Raw genomic sequence first — 18,003 nt, 5'->3', positions numbered from 1 at the left:
TTAAATATGTAAATTCTGCTGTTGATCTTTCAATAAATTGTTTGTTAATTTTATGATATAATCTTATGAGGGGCTTTTGGTCAAAAATTTATTAAATCAAATGAAAAATTTATTAAATCAAATGAAAAATTTTATTATTTATTAAAGTTTTATATTTTTGTAAGCTTCTATTATGTATTCCATTTTCCTTTAATATTTTATAATCCAAACTTATAAACAGAATCAAAATAGTTAAAATCTTTCTAACATGAATGGGGTTTTAACTGAAATATCTATTTTATTTTTTAAAAATATCTCTATTTTTATGGAAGTTATTGATGTTTACGTTTTTATTTCAATGTTTTTGATGGCACTGCTTTATACGGGATTGCGTGTCGACCAGTTTTTGGCACTCCCCACGAGGCCATGAAAATTAAACGGAAATCCTCGCTCCAGTTTTCCTACACAGAATGGATACATAATAACGGATGGATCACGCCAAGTCACACAAGGCTGTCAACATTTTAATTTTTTTGAGCAATATTTTCAAATGTGAAGGTAAGACTTTTAGAAAGAGAGAAAGAAAAGAAAGTAACGATTAATTACATAAGCTAGAAAATTAGGATAGCTTTAGTGCGATCGGTTAATAAAACATCGAACAAATATTCGCATTGAGATAGTAATTGGGAATAAATTTATCATAAACAGAACAAAAAATGGCCCTAAATTAGCATTATGAAAAAAACATTAAAAATGCCCGATTGTGAAAATAAAAATAAAAAACTTTATCTGGAAAACAAACAATTTCAAGAATCTCTGTCTGTTTATAAAAAATAGTGCTAGAAATTCATTCCGTAAATTTTGCTACATGAGGAGGATATGAAATTTTTCTTTCCTCATCTTTCTGCCGTTCAGTAAATCCAAGATGTCAGCGAGCACTTTCATCTGAGGAAGGGAAATTTTAGATATCCATGTCGGGCATAAACCACAAAATTTAAAGCATTTTTAACTTCCTCTTAATTATTTTTGTTTTTTTTTTTGTATGTGTCGTGGTGGTTCAGGGGATAGCAGGTTCGGCTTCAACTGAGGTGAACCGGGTTCGAATCCCAACGATGACTGCTCACACCGATTGCAGTGCTGACGTAAAATATTCCCTGTGTTAGACGGATCATGCGTTACAGTCTCCTTGCGTGACTAAAACACACTTTTTTACCGTCACAAAACTTTTATTTCAACAGTTTTATTAAAAGTGATTAAATTTTTAAAAAAATAATTTTCATCAGGCTAATCGTGGGAGATTTTCGTAGCTTTTCTCTCCATGTCAAGCAAATGTGGGTTATTTCCATCAAAACATCCTCCACGAATATTTTCTCTATACTTGATCCAGGAGTTCCTTGTCTTCTAGATTGGGCTCAAAATTGCAATGCTACAGAGTTGAACATTAGTAGTCGTAAACCCAAAAATTGGTTCAATTGTTCAAACGACGGTTATGAAATAAAATAAAATTATTTTCGTTTTCAACACCGAAAGAATTGATCTTTATTAGTGATTCTGGCTATAGGGACTCTATAACAAGCTTTTATTTCAACCCATTTCGCAATTATAAACAGATCATTTTCAAAATAAATAAGAAATATTTTTTTTTAATATTTCGCCAAAATGTAAGTATTTTAATTACTACTTAATCAATTTTCAGCTGCAGCTAGAATGTTTCTTGCCCATAAAACTTAAACAACAATGCACTTTTTGATTTGGAACATAAAATTAAAAGAAATGAAACATTAACATGAATCTGCAATACGTTCCCCTCCCCTGTTACCCTTGTTTAAAAGTGTTTAAATTTTACAAAAATAAGTTATCTGAAAGAGTAAATAAATTTACACTTCAATTACACTAAAATTGTTAAATCATAAAGTCTCATAAATGGTAGGTAATAGAATGAAAAAATATAACAGAGGAGAAGTAGAGTCAAATATTCTTGTAGTGCAGATTACTGAATTTTAGTCATACAAATGCTGATACCTACCTATATTTTTCTTAATAAATTTAGTATTTAATGAAATAATCAATTAAAAATCAATGAAGTTACCGCGAACATGATAAGAGAGTAGCATAGTAACGGTGAGGAAAAAAGAAACTGCAAGTTAATTTACTTGAACAAGTTCAATGTAAAAGAAGAAATTTTTTCGTAAAACTGAAAAACGTATTTTTATTTTACCATAAAAATATCAAATGAACATTAAAGCAATAAAATAAAAACAATTACGCTCGTAACAGAGGGGGAAAGGAATAAAACATCCATTCCTTGTCAAAGCTTTATTTTATTAGAACACAGCAAATACAGTAACAATTTTTAAAATGGCCAACTAAAAATGGAACCCACTTTTGAAAACTAAAGAGAAATAATTTAATACAACAACTATGGTAACAGAGAGAAAAAATCTTTGGTAATTTTTTTAAAGTAATTTTAAGACTGTATATTATATAAGCGTTGCTGTATCTTACACATGACGCAATTTTCACAACTAGATAAATTTAAATTATTTTCAATTAACAGTTGGTTTAATTGCAGTGAAATAAGAGATAAAGAAGTGTGGAAAATAGCAAAATATAGTTGCATTATTAAAAAGGTATAACACAGACATTATTTTTAAATGTCTATGCATCTGCATTAACTAAAAACATATGGTAAATGAATTTGAATGCTTAAAAGTGTTATTTAGAATTTAATTTCAGTAAAATCATAGACATCAAAAGTTTTTTGAAAATGACCCAAATGTATATTTTGCTGATTTAGTCTTGAAATATAAAACATATATATATGTAAGCAACTTCGATTAGCACCCTTGCACACGAAGCTTTTCTTTTTTTAATTTTTACCAAAAGATATAATTTTTTCTTCAATTACTATATTTGATTGATTTCATGCTTTTAGTTTGTGTTTGTTAATTTGTTAACATCGCAAAGTCCTTGAAATTTAGTTACCAATAATACTTGAGCTTACTTAATAAAATATACTTAATAATACTAAACTTGATAATACATAATGAACTTGTTACTTGAGCACTCCAGTTCATGGAGGGTGGTTCGATATTTCAATTGAAAGTAAATTATGTTAATTGATAAAATGAAGCATAAATTTTTAATAAAGGGGAGAAGAAGCCTTTGAAACTTATATTATAATTCAACACAGAGCTCCATTCCGTATCCTAATCACTATGATTGGTTTAAGTACTCCAACTAGTCGAACTATGGTCAAAAGTTTGATTGACGATTATATTCTCTTTGTTGATAATAAGGTTATATAGTCTGTTTGTAGTAATTGAGATTTGAATTGTCATCAATCACAGTGTTCGAATAAATGTTTCAGCGCTCTATCTATTCTAAGAGAAAACAAAGTAGCAGTGGTGGCTCAGGGAATAGAGTGTAAGTCTTCCAATGAGGTGAACCAGGTTCGAATCCCAGTGTTGGCTGGTCGATACGAATTATGCCCTCGGCTCGCACGAACCACAGTGCTGACGAAAAATATCCTCAGTGGTAGACGGATCATGGGGTTGAGTCCCTTGTCGTCACGCTAACCGTTGGATTTTTTCGTGCTTTTCCCCGCCATGTAACGCAAATGCGGGTCAGTTCCCGTGAACCCAAAATTGGGTCGGCTGTTCAGTGACGTTTATAAAATAAAATATAAAATTTAAAAAAATAAGACAACGAAGATACCCCTATCATAAACGATAATGTGAACTAATAAAAATTCAGTTATAAATAACACAGATGCCAGATTTACCGCGTAGATAAGATCGTTAATGTAGCATGAAAAAATGTCAGCTACTACTCCGTTAAATTATAAATAAATCCATTGAAAAAAATCGAGTGAGGAGTAACAATTAATTAATATTTAATATCCCAATGTGTTTTTTTTCATTCATTTCTCCTCCCTCTTATTCAAGAAAATCGTATCGATTAAATTCATTCACATTAGTCTTTCATTGAAAGGTTAAAGTTCTTATTTGTCAGACAATGTTTTTCCTTCCACAAAAAAAAGGAAAAAACAAGTAATTATTGCAGATTTCCGTGACATCACGACGGAGAATTACATGTATTGCAGCTTTTTCTTTTTATGAAAGATCAATGTACTGAGAAATCATGTTGATCATTCAACATGAAAATGTCATATCTCTTTCGTCAGAAATTCTATTTGAAAGTCAACAGTTACCTTATTTTCATTTCCATAATTAACATTATTGTGAAACTTACCGTCATCTAACAGCCTGTTGTGACTCAGGGTCATTACATTAAAATACTGAATCATCGACGAATTATAAAAACTACGGGTACTTATCCATTTCTCCGGAGCATGTGATAAAATCACCGATAAAAGCAGTAAATTCAACTGTTTCTCCATTTATTTATTTTTTTTATTTAGTTATTTCATTTTTTAGTTAAATAAATAAAATTTTAGGAAATAATAAAAAATAAGTAAATAAAATAACACAATTTAGTTGCAGCTGCGAAATGTTTAGAGACTACAATACGTTGATAAGAATTTTGAATATCCCCTCATTTTTGAAAAACTTCTTTTTTTCAAAAATTAATAATGATTGATAAATGCTCGAATTATGCTTTGATAATGTAACAATACAGTTCTCAAAAGTATCATAAATAGTGCACATAAAATAATGTTCATTATTTACAGCGTATAGTACTATTATGAAGTAGCGTTCATTCCGTGTTTTTATTTTTTATTTAAATAAAACAAATTAAAATACATTTTTAAAGAAATAAAAAATAAGTAAATAATCAAAATCGCTAGATATGTTACGTCAGCGGAATGTAAAAGTACCGAAATAACTTAATTAAAATACTGAATTTTTCCTCATCTTTAGAGTTAAAAAAAATACGAAATTTAATAATAACTGATAAATTTTCTCATTGCACTGCTATAATGATAATATACATTACGCAAAAAAAGTTTTTACACTAAATGTCAGATAGTTTGAATTTTGGCAGTTTATTCGTAATAGGCATGTGGAAAAATAATTTCTAAGATTTGTCCTATGAAGAAAAATAAATAGGTTGTTTACTCATTGTTATGACTTATAAATTTGAGATAAAGTTTTTTTTTCTATTATTTGAAAACATAATCTGGAAACTTATGAAAAATTTAAATCTTTCGTCAAGAAATTGTCGCATAAATAATAAATTTTTATTTGTTTTATTTATTGCTGCATGTAATTTGTGGGAATAATAAATCAAATCGAGTTTTTTGTTAGATTACTTGTTAAATTAAAAATTACATTAGAGCAAATGCGACTGAAGAACAAACATTATTTTGAAGATAGTAATATAATAACTAGATTTTATTTATGAGTAAAACATTTAAGTATTATATGTAACTAGGTTTCCAACGCTAAAATTTTGAATTTAAAAAAAGAAAAATCGTGAATCTTCTACATAGTTTATACAACAATTCTTAACTAACAATTTGATTATAACTTCAGACTTATATAACTTTAACTGTCATTTCCTTATTGTCTAATAAGATAACTTATTGTCTGATAGGATATGAGCATTAAGATTCTTTTTTTAAGATATTATTTAATAAATAAATAAATTTTATATAAATACAAAATTTATTTTCTGTGGCGAGATATTATAATACATTTTTTAAGTTAAGATCAATCACTATGCTTTTAGTCATTATGATAAAAATAGTGTTACACATAAGTATATAAAAATATAAATTTGATTTCAATAATCAATAAAGTTAATATGTAATTAATCCACTTAATAAGACTTCGATTAAAATAAACACTGAAAAAACTCAAGTTCATTGATAAATTATAATAAGACAAGATCGAAAATAATGTCAGACATTTATTTTCTTTCTACAATTTAAAATTAAGAAACAAGCATTCTTAGTAGTTTTTGTATTAAAAAATAAATCTACATTAATTTTTTAAAGGTTTTAAATGTAAGAATGAGAATTCAAAATCATTTTTTTTTAACTTTAAATTTTATTATTTATCAATAAGGCAGAAATTTTTTTAATTTGGCATTATTTCGAACTTTTAAATTCTCTTTAATAAAAACATTTTTAAAAAAAACCGTGCCATATCAATAACTCGACAAGAAACCACTCAATTTGACTTGAATGCCAATCACATTTTTTAAAATTACCATTATTTGTATACTTTTTAAAATTAAGATTTAGATGACGAGATAATATTAAGCATGGTATTTCAAGGTCGTCATTTTGTTAAATATTCAATCGAATCAAACATTCAAACGATTTTATGACCAGAAAAAACTTGTGAACATACTTTTCTAACAACGTTTGTTTTTAAAAAGTTGGTAATTTGTGTTTATCGAAAAAGAACTTTCTTATTAGATCATAATATACTTTAAGTGTTTCTATATAAAAATTTTAAAAAAATTTAAAATTAAACTAAATTTTAGTAAAACAAATATAGTAAGTTGTAATTATTCTATGTAATTTTGAATAAAAAGTTGAGGATTTTCGTTTAAATAAAAGCAAAATTTTTTGAACTCGAACCTTTTTATACACAGAAACATACACTTTGACTTCTCAATAATACCTTCAATTTAAAATATTTTTATTCCTACATGAATTCTCATAACTGTGAAATTGGTATTGAATCGACATTTAACATCTTTTTACAAAACAGTTCGATAAAAATCTTAAGTTCCCTTCTCATTATATGAGTCGTAAATCATGAACCATGTTTACCATTAATTCTATAAAATCAGCTTCGGTTTCATTGAATTTAATAATTTTTTTTGGAAAAAAAAACGAAAAAAAATACATTTGTCTTTTCAACTGTTTTCATTAGTGAAGTTTGTGCCCTAACACTAGAGTTATAGTAAACTTTTGTTTTGATTAGAAAATTTGCTTATCTCTAAACTTACCATAGTAAATGAATCTTTACGTTATCTAAAGAGTTTTGAAATAATACCTTTAGTAATTCTGGTACCAATAAGTAATATTTTTTCTCTTTTTGTTTTGATGATGCATTTTAAAATTTTCGTAAACATAACCAAAGAAATCAAGCCCGACAGAGACGATATTCTTGCTTTCGAGTGGGCTGATATCAAGAACAAAATGAACAATTTAAAGCTATCGAAAAGAGGATACTCTTGAATGCTCCTAAGATGCTGATTACGATTAAAAATTTTAGCATTCAAATGTCATATAAACAAAAATAAAGTTTTATCATGTTGTACAAATTTTAAAATGTGTCTCTTAATATTTAAATATGCAAAAGAAACTTTCTTTTTTTTATTTGATAGTTTACAGTTTTATTTCATTAGCATAATCTGGTGCAAGGGGTTACACAGTCTAACACATGGATTACATTCGAAATAAGTGGTGCAAAGAAGTCCCCATAGATACATAATAATTTTTAAAATAGCACAAAAAAGGTAAAAAAATTTAAAAACATTTTACTGTTTATTTTTTATATTTTCAGTCTCTTTAGTTTGTTTAATTTTTTAGTTTGCTTGGATTTGGTAATCTGGATTTTTAAATTAAAACTGGATTTGGCCACTAAACAAAGTGATTTTATTTTCTTATTGACGAATGTGTAAGTAAAAACACGAAAAAGTGACTCAAATTTCCCCCGGTTGATGGAATTAAATCAAAGCATATGGTGCTTTCTCAATTATTAATTTAATTCATGTTTTACTTTAAATGTGCTTTTTCTTATGCTAAACCAACGAAAAAATAATTCTTATTTTGTTAATTAGTTATTTAATAAAAATTTTACTTGAAATGTATGTGTGTAGTTTAAATCAATGACCGAATTCGACGCTAGCACGTATAACAATGTATATGAGTTATTGTTTCAGTGTGAAATCAGAAAATAACTATTTTCTAAATAATACAATAATTTAAATTATACCTTAATACAAGTATGCATAATTTAATATTCAAAAATGCCAACTTTATGTTTATTGCATTTTACATTGCCAGTTGATATAAACTAAAAATAAAATATTGAAAAATCATTAATTAAAAAAAGATATTTTAAACTTGACGGATAACATAAATGAAACTAACACAACAAATTTCAAACCATCACAGATAAATTTGTATCAAAATTTTTTTTTGAAATTTAGAATTATGATTTTTATGTTAAAATTATAAAAAGAGAAACTAAATACAAACTACAATGATGAAAGTTTGCCGAAATACACTATAAAAAATTCCTGATCGAATTACGGTATTAAGTACCAGTGTATCATCCTTAGAATCCATTTTTACCGAAAATCCATTTTTCCCGTAAATTATTATAATGTAAATTTTACTGTAATATTTATTTAATTCGAGTGATCCAGTGATTTTTCGGTTATTATTACTGTAAAAATTGCAGCATATCAGATGTATCCATAATACTTTCCGAGGAAAATGGATTTTACGAGAAAAAGTACGGGCACCCTGAGTGCCGGTGATCGAACGAATCAACTTTAGTTAATGGCTAGCGAAAGTGCCTTGTAATCTGTTCTTTTAATGAAATATTTGTTTTTTAACAATTACTATTTTACGAAGAGCATTAATGAAAGGAAAATTTATGATTAAAAAAAATTACAACTATGTTGCATTCAAATGAAGTTTTACAATAAGAAGAAGTTTTTTGAAAGAAGAAGTTTTACAATATATGAACATGTAAAGAAATTATAATTGCAAAAACTACTGTGTTTGGCATATTCGTATTGATAACATATTCGAATGTTAAATTATAAAAAAAACATTTACAAGGAAACGAAGATGTTACTTAAAATTTATTTTATTATAAATTTATAAACTTTAATCATTTTGTTATAAAATATCAGAATGCGATACTTTGAGCTTAGGTATTTAAAGATCAAATTATTCAGTTTAATATAGAATATTTATATTGACTATAACGTGCAAAATGCGTTCTAGTGCGACATTTTTCCTACTATCATGCATATTCTACTCTAAATTACTTGACAAAGATTTAATCATCATGTAAAAGTTGTCGACAAGAAAAAATTGCGTCAAGATATTTAAGTACAATAAATATGAAAAAAAGTAATTTACATCATTTTATTTCTCTGAGCCCAAATTTTGAATGTAACAATACATGGAATAAAATTTTGACTTTTAAGAACGTGTACTAATTTAACATTATTTCTAAAAATATTCATTTATTAATATAATCAGTGAAAATTCCATTTCATTGATGATGACAAAAATTAACTCTAAAAGCATCCTGATGTTGCGTTTAACAATTTAAATCGTGTAGTTGAATTCTTATGAAAAACTATTAAATGTTTACAAAATCTCTTGCATAGACATTGAGTTATTTTAGAAAAAAAAAACAAATATCAGTACCAGAATAAACTTAACAAGAACAACAGTTCAAAGCAAACTTAATAAAAACACATATCAGTGCGGAACAAACTTACATTTATATTAATTCGGAATTCATTGAATTCGTTCTTATTCTGGACGAATGAAACAAGGATTGTTGTATTTTCAAAACAATTTAACGTTACGGGCAGGAAAAGCCATGGCACCCGTTTCCGAAAAGACAGTCTTGTCAATAAAAAACTATTTTTCGAAATTTCATATTTTTGTTAATGTAATATCGCTGGTTCAAAACTAAAACGACACTTCGGCACTCACTTCTCGTGTTATTTCAATGAGAGGAGAATTCAGAAGTGTCGTTCTAGTTTTGAACCAGCGATATGTTTATTTGGTCTTAAAAAATACTAAAACAAGTCTTTAAATCAAATACAAAACTTAACCCCATGTGCTTTTTTTAAAAAAAAGTAAAAGCTCAGAGTGGAATTCAAATGAAAAAGGTTTCTAAAATGTTATAAATTACTTATTCTAAAATAGAGCCATTTTTTCTTTGTCACCAAATTTACAACATCATATATCGAGCTGTGGTGGCTCAGGCGATGGAGCGTTCGCCTTCCAACGAGATGAACCAGGTTCAAATCCCATCGATGGCTGGTCGATACGAAATCCGCACCCGGCTCGCAGCGACCACAGTGCTGACGTAAAATATCCTGAGTTGCAAACCGGGTTAGAGTCCCCTTGCCTTCAGACTAACCATGGAAGGTTTCCGTGGTTTTGCAAATACGGTATAATAAGCAATGCCGGTGAGTTCCATCAAAAAGTCCTCCGTGATGGCAGATTTTTCTCAATACTTTATCCAGGAGTTTTCTTGTCTTCTAGATTGTGCTCAAAATTACAAGACTTCGGAGTTGAACATTAGATGTCTTAAACACAAAAAATTGGATCGGCAGTTCACCGACGGTTACATAGAAAATAAATAAAATAAAATTCAAAAAAACGTCATATATCAACTCGAAAGTCATTAAACTTGCTCTTATTCTACATGAATACAACTTTAAAAGCACTGTTATATTTTCAAAACATTTTAATGTTACGGAGATACTTCCATTTCTGAAGAAGACAGTCTTGACTTAAAAACCAATTTTTCAAGTATCACATTTTTAACAAATCAAATGATGCTGAATTTAACTGAAAAAGTTTTGAAAAATGTTACAAAATCTGTTACCCAAACATTGAGATTTTAAAAAACTTACCTCACATCGAATTAACTTTAAAAACATACCTCATTTCGAATTAAATTTAATAAAAATCATACATCAGTTTGGAAATCATGTCAGTCTTGTTCATATTGTAAATGTATACAACTTCAAATGTAGTGTCATATTTTCAAAATAATTTCATGTTACGGGAACGCTTCCGTGTCTGAAGAAGACAGTCTTAACTTTAAAAAAACACTTTTACGAATAAAAATTTTTGTCAATTAAATGTGATTAAATATTAATATTTACTGAAACAAATTTCAAAATTGAATACACAAACTAACTACATTTACATTTTTTTTAACAAATCAAGTAGTTCAATTTAATTGAAAAAGTATTCCAAAATGTTACTTACCCAGACATAGAGTTATTTTTTCCTCGTCACGAAATTAACGTAACAAAAACATATAATAGTTCGTAAATCATTAAACTCGTCCTTAATTTAGCTAAATACAACTTTAAAAGCACTGTCATATTTTCAAAACACTTTAATGTTACGGGAAAGCTCCCATTTCTGAAGAAGACAGTCTTGACATTAAAAAACTATTTTTCTAAATATCACATTTTTGTAAATTAAATGTCTTTATAATGTTTACAGTTCTCAAGAAGATGCGCTAAGAAGCATTTTTAGATCTAAGAGAGTATCAACGAAAACCGAATTTTCCAGGCTTATCATAATGAAACATACGCTGTTAATTTGTTTTGTTATTAACTACCAAAAATGTTCATCTAATAAGTTCAGAGCCGGCAAATGTTGCGCGCTGTATCACATTCGATAGTGCATGGAAAATCCATCCATGATAATTCAGCCTGTGTGGTTGCTAGACATGGGTCATGTGACCTTGGTGTCATAGCAACTGGGACAACAGCCGAAAGTGAGTGTACTAAGTTTTTTTTATTTTTTATTCCTATCTGCTTTCACTTTTTTATGCCATGTCACTCAATTTGTTGACGCTTTCATAAATTTGCATGCTATGAGTTAGAAGCGTGGTATAAATTAAGTGACGAATAAGGAGTGATGTGATTAATTTTCCTTGCTTAGATAGCTAAGACAAATCTTTGGTTCGTCACTTGTTTGATTTGAAAATAAAAAAAACGAATGGAACTTTCCAATAAATTTCTGCAACTATAAAAAATTTATTCGTGTTTTCTTTTTTTTTTCTTATTAACAATTCTGTATCGTAGTAAAATTTCACTAACACATAAATACAGTTTAAGAAATTATTATGCTGAGAAAAAAAACTGTTTCGTAAATGATAAGTTTAAATAAGGAATTTTTTTATCACACAAACAGAAAATTAATAAATAAAACTATCCATTGAATTTCTCATTTTCCTTTTTTTTTATGATAGCTTACTCCTTAAATTTTGTATCATAATAGTAAAATATAATAAATAACCAAAATAAATTTACTGTCATTAAGGTAAAATTCCTTAAAATAAGTTTGGTTAAATGTTAATATAACTTCCAGACTTTTATGAAGCATAAATTAATATTTTATCCTTCAAAAATTATTTTGTCATTTTACACATAATTTTTCGTGTTTTCCGATCTAAACATTTTATATCTAAATTATAATAAAAATGAATGTTTGATGACAGGAAAAGAAAAACTTTAGTACTGACGGTATTAGCTGAAGATTTGGTGAATTTTTTCTAAATACTGTAAACAAATTTTAAAAAATTCACCCAAATACATAATATTTTAAGAATTAAGATTAAAAAAACACATAATTCGGAACATGCAACTGCCTCGATGCTGTTGACAAAAATTGAGAATTCTTTTTAATCCAGAGACCATGAATAAAATTAGGCTATCTTTATTAATTTGTAACTCTCTATCTAAAGCTATTAGGAGAGCCTCAAGAGCAGGGCCCGACTTAGCCTGATTGGGGCCCAGGGCAAAAACTTGTTTGGGGGCCCCCATTTCTTCACTACTTCAGTAATGAAGAACCGAACTTTATGGAGATAGTTAAATTTTTCACCTCATTAATGATAACAAGAAAATTTACTAGAACCTAAAATAACTATTTAGTCCCCCTCCCCTTCAATGGTTAGACGAAATAAAATGTCAATTTTATTGATTTTTCTGACAATCCTATGACATGCCGAATGTAGTTTTCTGAGTGTTAACTTTGTCATCCAGCTGCGAAAAATTAATATCCTTGCTGACATTAGGGCGGAATCCAGCTGAATTTTCGCAATTACCATGGCTCAATTAAGCCAATTAGAGGTCTGTATTTGTAAACATATCGCCTTTTGAGATATGTAAAAATACAGGCTCTTAATTGGTCAAATTTGTTCATCGTAATTGCGGAAATTTAGCTGAATTCCTCCCTAGAAAGCCATGGATTTACGAATTATAGATTGAGTTCATACGATCGATTAATGAAGAACATGAAACTTGCGGATTTTACACTACATTGATCAGACACTAGATGAGTGCTTCACACTTATATTGCAATTCACTTAATTTTTATTCATTTATTTTTCAACAAATTTGGCTCTATGTTTCATTATCATATTTTTGATTAACAACAGAAAATCAATATTCTTGTATTTTTTCTAAACATATTTGAGGGTGTGGCAATCAATTTTTATTGTTATCGTAGTTTTACTTCGGACATTATTATTTGTTACAGAAGGTAAATCATTTTCTCTTTTCTTATATATATCTATATATTTAGCGCAATCTTTTTTTTGACATTAGTGGATAAAAGACACGGGTAATTAAAGCATTAATGAGCAAAAAGTGTAGTTTTAAACTTAAGCGGACTTGCTCTAAACGTTAATATTTTTATTTACTACTTAGGAACTGCCCCATCTACGAAATAATAGCCATATTACAATGACTTAAAATCATTTTTATAAATACATAACTACCACCGCTCAAACGCTATTTGAATGTTTATAGACTTTGTACTGTACTTATACATCTCTCTCGTTAAAATTGGCTTTTTCAAATGCGTACTGATTTAACTGGGTACTAATATTACGCTTTGAAACCAGTACGTACTTGAAAAAAACAGTTTTCCCACTTATGAAAAACCAGGAAAGTGACATTTTTTTTAAAAAAAAAATGAGATTTCTCGGAAAAAGCTCTCATTTTTGCCTTATTTTAATATATAACTTTCATTTATATTGCTGAATCTATTAATTCCTATGATACTCAGTGGAGAAACCAGTAGATAAGTAGCATTAGGTTATTCGTCGAGTGGAAGAACCAGGTAAGTGACTTGGCAATAAATAGTCAACAAGCAACACTAGAAAATCACTGGCTTTTTCGTCGAACGCTAAGATGCTTGAAGAAAATGGGAAACTGAATACAGCAGCTTCATTCATTAAGGAGGAATGCAGATTTCTTTTACGAATCAATAATTAAAAAATAGAACGAAAAAAAATAACCCTAAACTGTTTCAACATATAATTTTATTATTTTTGGTATGCAATATTTTGAGTTTTAGATACATTGCCTTGTTAATGAATTAAAAAAAATTTCTGTGCAAAATCGCATAGAAAGTTCGAATTATTTTGTGCTTGCGTACTTTTTCGTTATTATTGTTACTAACTAAATTCCATACTTCGTACCGTACGGGACTTAATGCTCATTCCTCGTATGGGGCGAAATAAAAGCTAAATAATCAGTTTATCGGTAATGATCAACACTGCGAATTCAAACACATAACTAAATAAGACATACTAAAACAATTAATAAAGTTAAATCAATTTTATATATATTATAATTTATTATTATTTGTTGCTCTCTTCCTGGTGGCTTTGCATTATTAGATTAAGCAAAACATGTTTTTAGACGTTTATCATATCAAAATAAAAATTAGCGAGAGTAGTGTCGTTTGGCATAATGCCATTGCTCGAGGCCAAAATTTGTTTTTTTTTTTTTTTTTTTTAGTCAAAAATTACCGTAATCAACCATTTTCTCTGATACTTATCCCATTCGGCAGGTCATAAAAAATCTATTCCCCCATTTTCTACAGTAAGTATCGTGGTTTCTATATTAGAATATAATGTATTTAACAATAAAATAGAAACTAAATTTTTAATTTACTAATCTAATTTTTGACTAAAATTCTATCTCGTGAATATAAACCTAAATTTTCGCATATTTATTTTTGCTTTCAAAACAAAATTATATTCGTGAAAAAACATTAAAATCCTCCATGAAAGCAAGTAGATGCTACGCACAAGAAAGATTAAAAATCCTCTGTTATAAAAGAGTTAGGGTCAACTAAACGAACTCCCCAAAATTTTATAAGTTATGTCTTCACAAAAAAATATACTAAAAACATAAAATAACAAAAGTAACAAAAACGAGGAATTTATAAACTTTAAAGCTCATTTACTCAAATTCCCTAAAATTTCACTTACCTGGTTTTTCCACTAAGTTCTTCATATAAGAACTCAAAAAAGTGCCGATTGTACCCACTATATGTTACTAATTTTTAAATCTATTTATGGATCTGAAATAAAGTAACAGTGATTTTTCAAAAAAATATAATAATTTTGTAAATATACTGCGTGTAATAAAAATAAGAGTCAGAACTAAAAGAAGTGATAGTAATCGATTTCTTTTTTTAACTTCTTTCTCCAAACAGGCAGTTAGGTCACTATGAACTTGTGTTTTTACCTCTCAGATCTCTTAAAATATACATATTTTCCTAAATACTTTTTTTTCTATAGAGATAATGTTGTTTATGAAACACACATCGAATTACCGGGGGGCATTGTAATGCAAATTCGTGTCGCAACTACATTTAAGTAAAGGCCAGGGAACCTCCAACATTGTATGATTCCTTTTATTTCAGCTGCTGATCAAGTTCTAACAGATCATACCAATACAGATAGCTATCACTTGAACAGTTACTGCAAAGTTATCAACAATTAAAATTCTTTGTCCTTTTTTATTCGTTTTCATTGTATTTTTCATTTTTACCTAACGAACGTTCACCCTTTGTTTTTCGGAAAAACATTGCACAGTAAAAACTATTTGCTTTGGCTAATTCTATTTCTCCTCACAGTTGTGACAATTTCGTTAAATTGTCTTAACTGTAAAGCATAAATTATGTTATGAAAAGTATAAAAATTAATTATACTGCTTTTTACTCATCGGGTCAATGCTAAAACTGCATCCTCAAACCATATATGCAATTTGTAAACAATTCTTATGTCATAAATAAATTTTGTGTTAGATTTAATTGTTATGACAAATATAAAATAATGAATCAGCCTTAGAGTCAAATGTACACTATTTGTAAGCAATCCTTTCGTCATTAATAAATTTTATATTACATTTAAATTTACGACAAATATAAAATAATGTGATTCCGTTCCTAATTTGTGATAGATTTCCTACTGTCCTAGGAACACTATTCATAATTTTCTGTCCCTTCTCTTAAAAAAAGGAAAAGAAGAAAAAGTAAGAAAGAAAGAAAAAATATAAAAAAGAAAGGAGGCCAAGCAATGTAAAAAATTGCTGCCATAGACTGAACTTAGAATAAAATGGTGCTTTTTAAGTCTGTCGAGGGAAGATTGAAGTAAATTATTATGCAATTTCTACTCAAACAAGTCCATTAGAAACTCGGGTGTAGTCCCGCAGTGGACTGATCGTTAAGACACGGTTCCCAGCAGATCACCGAAGTCAAGCATCACTGGCTACGGTCAGTGTGCGGGTGGGTGACCACTTGGATCAGTCTGCGTAGAGACCGAGGGTGTGCGGTATTGGTCCTCGTTAAACTGTGCTACCGTAATGTGCTCGACTTTCGCGCGCAGGTCGTCGGGCTACCGAAGTGGGGGTGCCATCCCCTCCGCAGAGGATCGAAATTGTGATGGCATGTCTTCGGATCATCCTCCGGGATGTTTCCCAGACCGTCGCCAATAGCCATATATGGCAACGTTACTTTTAAAAAGTAACGAGTAAAAGTACAAGTATTCTTAAAAAAAGTAACGAGTAAAAAGTAAAAAGTTCTTATTTTAAAAAGTAACGAGTAAAAAGTACAAGTAAAAGTACAGGTACTAAACAAAAAAAGTAACGATTTAAAAGTACATTTCTAGGAAATCGAAAATACAAAGTAATCTAAAATTTTATTGAATAATATTCTTATGTTCTTTAATGTTTTATCAAAATTGTAGTTATTAATTTAATTATTTTAATTTTGAAAATTATGGATTTATTTTTAAATTCGGAAGAATATTATAATATAATTTTATAATATAATCGTAAATAATTTTAAAATCAAATTTAATTTTAATATCAAACTTTTTATGGATTTGCACGAGAAAGAAATTTTATCTATTGATTTTAATTTTTTGTTTACTTTTATTTATTTAAATTACCATTGATTTAAAATTATTTTACTTTATAGAAACGCGTTTTAAAAGCACAAACATAAACAAAGCAAACACGGGGTTTCAGAAAGCTTTGTGATCTTTGAGCTAGTAAAAAATAATTGAATGTGCAGTATAAGTTGAAACAGTACAGCCTACAGTTTTATTTGTAACAATGGCTAATGCTGAAGTTATGCAAGAAAATCATTTTCCGAACATTTCTGCCTAACGGAATAATTAAAATTTGTAAACGAATTTTAGTATCAGCGGCTAAATTAATACCTTCGAGTTTTCAAGAATTAAAATAGTAATTATAATAGTTTTCAGTAGCACAAATAGTTCTGAAGTTCTTAGAGATTTGACTGGGCATTGTTTGACAAGGTCGGGCATAAACATAATTTTAGTAAAAAATGTACTAGGTAAAAATGTATTTAGTAAAAAATTTATTAAGAAAAAAATTGTATTATTAGTGAGTTCAATAAGAAAATTGAAAAACGTAATAACAAAATCCACCATTTTTTTATTTAAAATGTATTAAACAAATGCATAAAACTCGAAAATGAATGAAAATAACTTGCTAATTAATATTTTTATTCATTTTGCAAAATAAGTGCATTTCGAAAGCATTTTTTTTTTTTAGAAAGTTTACTGAGTTTTAGAAAAAAGTAACGATTTCATTCGACATTTCCGTTACAAATACTTGTACTTTTTCCCTAAAAAAGTAACGAAAGTACAAGTAAAAGTACTAAATTTAAAAAGTAACGAAGTACAAGTAAAAGTACGCACTTTTTACTTGTACCGGCGGTACAAGTAACGAAAGTAAAAGTACTGCCATATATGCCAATAGCCCATTGTGCAGCTCTAGTGCGACGTAAATTAACAACAACAACAACATAGAAACTCGGGTGAAAATCTGATATTGATGAGGAAAATCCGAAAATTAGGTAATACATTTCTCGGATACTTACCAATGAAATAAAATATAAAACTTCTCTTGGATAGTGGTTGCTTGAAAAAAATTTCTCTACTCTTTTTTCTACAACATTCTATAATAATTAAAATAAGATTGAGACGA

The 18,003-nt window shown here is 28.3% G+C and overlaps 1 protein-coding gene across 1 annotated transcript in view; it reads right to left on the bottom strand.

Annotated features, from left to right (window-relative positions):
- The window catches only part of LOC107455915 (calpain-A), a 66,561-nt gene extending 55,145 nt beyond the window's left edge, over window positions 1-11,416 (bottom strand). Inside the window, exon 1 of the mRNA XM_016073643.4 lies at window positions 10,943-11,416. The gene's annotated coding sequence lies outside the window, so the exon portion shown is untranslated. The remainder of the gene's footprint in view (window positions 1-10,942) is intronic.
- Between the last annotated feature and the right edge of the window lie 6,587 nt (window positions 11,417-18,003).

This window comes from Parasteatoda tepidariorum, chromosome 2 (assembly GCF_982258835.1).
Source record: "Parasteatoda tepidariorum strain Cologne lab strain chromosome 2, Ptep-v5.0, whole genome shotgun sequence".
NCBI classification, from domain to species: domain Eukaryota; kingdom Metazoa; phylum Arthropoda; class Arachnida; order Araneae; family Theridiidae; genus Parasteatoda; species Parasteatoda tepidariorum.
Note: the sequence above shows the minus strand (reverse complement) of the source record. Positions and strands in the feature narration are given on the sequence as shown.